This window comes from Dreissena polymorpha, chromosome 4, assembly GCF_020536995.1.
Source record: "Dreissena polymorpha isolate Duluth1 chromosome 4, UMN_Dpol_1.0, whole genome shotgun sequence".
In the NCBI taxonomy this organism is placed as follows: domain Eukaryota; kingdom Metazoa; phylum Mollusca; class Bivalvia; order Myida; family Dreissenidae; genus Dreissena; species Dreissena polymorpha.
This window is the reverse complement of record NC_068358.1, coordinates 79,321,440-79,325,808: the sequence shown is the minus strand read 5'-3', so window position 1 is coordinate 79,325,808 and position 4,369 is coordinate 79,321,440.

Sequence of the window (4,369 nt, the reverse complement as noted above, 5' to 3'; positions counted from 1 at the left end):
AGTGCCACCGTATACAACAGTTCCCTGGTCCGTTTATTACTGATTTATTCACGTTGATAATGCTAATTTTGTTTAAAAGCCTATCGACAACCCTTATGTTCTGTTAATACACATTAGTGTACTTAGTATGCAATACTTATAGTAAAAAATCTGTCTTTTTACATTTTTTGAAATTTAGTTGAATTAATAAAACTCAAAAAGATGTGAAATTATCTCAATAGCACACTTCTGTATTTAAGGTATCTTGTCTTTTAATATTGCATAATCCAGAAACCGTCAAGAAAGAAGCAACATTTAGAATAAGCCATTCGATCGCAAGCTGCTTTATATTATTCCCTATCGCAATATGCACACTTTGTATTCTGTTATCTGAAATCGTCGACGCATGCATATTAATTTTGTTTTCTGTTAGTTTAAAAGTTGTATACCATGCAACAAAAATGCTTCACCATCATCGACTTATATAATAATATGCTGGATATGTATCATATATTTGGGATATATAATGTCGTTTGTCTACAATTTTTATAACGTAGATAAAATAAAAAAGCACATTCAGGTAAATTGTTTTTTATCGGATTGTTATCACCGAAAAATAATTTACATGAAAAGTTTGCTATTCAAAACACACACTTCAGCAATAGGTTAACCGTTCTTTTATAAGACAAATCTTTTATTAATGGCAGATTTCTTTTTTTGTCCTCAAAATCTGTGTAATTATGTGCATTTTATCGCGCCATTTCACGTTACGTAATCAGTGGACACTATAGCATCCATTGCACATTTATGGTTATGCAATGTATTTATGGCCTTAGTACAATGTACGTAAAAGCCAATTCTTGATTGCAAAAATTATGTTAATAAAATATGTACTTCACTTAACTGCAGGGCTTATCCAATATATTTCGGAACAAATTATTCCATTAAATTACTATTATATTGCATTCACCAGAACAAAAAGAGTACTTATGTGATGCGAGATCTAAAGCTTGGAACTATATAAAGTCGAAACAATCCGTTAGTAAGAAAATTGGCTATATTTGCATCATTTTACCGATCAAAACCAAAATTACAACAATTTAAATAGATCTATAAGCTTTTTTATGTGAACATTAGTTGTTTTGAACTTTTTTTTCGTTGAAACATATTAACAAACAATACATTGTATACTCATGTTGACGCGTTAATGATTATTGCAGATGAAGAGAAGCTTTATTTTAACCACTTATATATAACACCAATACGAAACAGAATGCTTCTTTGTCATGCTGACCGTTTTGCAAAATCTCGGAAAACGAAATATCGTTGGTTTAATCTGAAGCTGGGATCCTCATTCCAAAAAGGGTGGAATTGTGCGACACATTAACAGCTGACTTAGTTTTTTAGTTTCAGATTGCAATTCCAAAGCTTTCAACAAATAAGTTGTGCTTCTAAATTCAGATTATAATTGCGTATACTTTACATATTGGCAAATGGCAACAATTTTATTTTAGAGTATTAAATGATCAGGAACGAACTTGCAAACGAAATGGAGTTATTTTGTTTAGCGTAGATCATCTTTGTAACGACGATATCTCAATGTAATACAAAACCTTAATATACATTTCCTGTTAGTAGCTATTAATACAAAACGGTATCGTTATTGCATGGAAACGACTAAAAGTATTAAATTTTGTTAAGTGATATTCCCTGTACGGTATAGTTAAAAGCATGTTTTGGTCTGTTCTATTTCCGGTATTTCTGCTAAATTATGTCGACCGGTTGTGTTAAACTACAAAACAGAACAAGACACATTCATTTAATGTGGATTGTTTTGAAAAACAATACATCTTAATTTCCGAATCAAACCATCTATTTATGGTGCACCACAATCGAAGTCAGCTTTACTTATTTGCACAACTTACTCGTATGCCTTTGTCTATTAAACTATCGGCACAGAATTATTTTTTTGTAAGAATTATTTCAAATCAGAGGACATTTACATGTCTTGCATGCCTTAAAGGGGCCTTTTCACGTTTGGGTAAATTTACAAAATTGAACAAAGTTGTTTCAAATTCGCAAATTTTCGTTTCAGTTATGATATTTGTGAGGAAACAGTATTACTGAACATTTATCATGCTCTAAAATAGCCATAATATGCATCTTTTGACGATTTAAAAACCCGAAAATTATAAAGCGTTGCAACGCGAAACGAATTAATATTTTGGAGAGTTCTGTTGTTGTCGTTATATTTTGTGAAACTAGGAGGATTGATTATATATAGTATAAAATACCTCTGGCGCTGTATTCGGATGAATGGCCGAGTGGTCTAATTGGCAGACATTTAACTCTAGGACTCCAGGGGTCAGTGGTTCCAGTCCTGCTAAGGGTTACTTTTTTCTTTTTTTAATTTCATGCTTGATTTTTTACTGGAGCTTTTTGTATCCAAAGTTTACATTTATCACTATAAAGCATTTAATGACAAACTTCAAAACATGCCAAAATCTGTGAAAAGGCCCCTTTAAAATCGTTGTTCCTGAAATTAATAATTTCTTAATAGAACACGTGACATTAATTGCGTGCAAACTTTGTTGCATTGAGACCCGTTCTTGACATTCCGGAGAAGAAAAAAGACCGTTTGTTGAACAAAAAAAGATTTGAACGATACAAATGATGATGATAAGAACCGGTTATACTAATGCATTAAATGACGTTCTGTACTATTTGTATTGTTAAACAGAGCCACATACCTAAATTGAATTACAATAAACAGTATCTGCAACAAAAAGAGCGTTTGCTTCGAAGACCATTTAATACTGTAAATAATATTTAGAAATCCGTTTGTTTGATCAACGAATGTTAGTTGATTGCAACCTTCAAACGAATTGCAAAGTGAAGTATGGTTATGACAGCGGTATCATTTCCGTTGACATGATTGTATTCGTCCATGATGATTTTAAATAACGTTCTCAAGTAAACACTCAACATCGGTTCTTTTCGTCTCCTTTCATCGTGGCTTTTCAATGCGACTGCCGTTAAGCTTATTATCGGTTGTCGTTTCACAGTCGTTCATAATTAAATAAACGTTATTAAACAATATATAGGATTAATTGCAAGAATAACAGTTTAACTGAGTTTTTTCATTTGAGTAACATACGGCTGCAGTAGTACATGTGATTAAACGGCATCCTATTTATTATAACTGTTCACAAACACAAATTCACATTTTTTTCCAAACCTTCGTGAAATTGGGCTAATGTCTTTTAACATGTAAAACAAACCCTTAAGTCCAATATAAACGTTTTATGCTAATTAAAAGAAACCGAATGCGCTTATTGTAATGAAATTAAAACCCAAACAATCTTAAACAATACATGCTCAGGATATACTGCTGCTATTTTCCAAATATTTGGAGAGCACGGATATAGTCATATTTTGTTTGCATCCATAAGTAGCTAAACCATCGATGCATTAGTTTGAAAGTCGACTTAATAGCAGATAACTGTGTCCAGTGCTATACAAAGTTTGCATATTGAAAAAGCCTATCCAAAGCAAAGCAATAAAATATTTATTTTACAGAGTTATATTTTTCGAGCACTTGTTAAAATAACACCTCATCGTTATTCGCAAATCGATATTATATGATCTCAAACCGTCAACGAGCGCATGTGAAGTTTCATTTTCGTTACGTGTGACGATGTTTTCTATACAGACATGAATGCAATATCATTAATTATGAACAATTTGCTTTATCAGTGCGATTATTGATATAACTTGTTGTGTGCCATGTAGTTTAGAAAGAAAGGAGGGAACCTTGTAACAAATACAGCGCGTTCGGTTATTTTGTTAAATATCTCAGATTGTATCAAACTGAAAATATTTACATGTCTTAAAGACAATCCCATGTCTCTAAACTACGAGCCTGCTCTTATTCTCAACACAAAAATCAGCAATCATTGTAATATACTATATTCCGAGACGAGCTGTTTGTACGTGTCCTTAAATTGTCTGGGGCTATCTATAACGCCATTTTCTATTGCTATCATATTGACTTATAAGACTCTTTGCAGACTGGTTTACATACTATGTCAGTAAAGGTCACGTCATGATTGCTAAAATCCTGGAAAATTGAGTTTCTTCATGTTAAGAAAACAGGTAATCCAATACATTGCTAGAGGACATTCTGTGTATTCCGGGACAAATTATATTACTTCAGCAAGAGCAAAAAGAGAGAGTACTGATGTGATGCGACGCCTATGAGCTGACATGATATGAATTCGATATAGTCCTTATGTAAAAACAGTGTCTGTATTTTCGTTTTATTAACTGGTCATAATAATAGTAACACTTTAAATATCATTATTGAAAAAGGCGTTTTTATATTAATAGA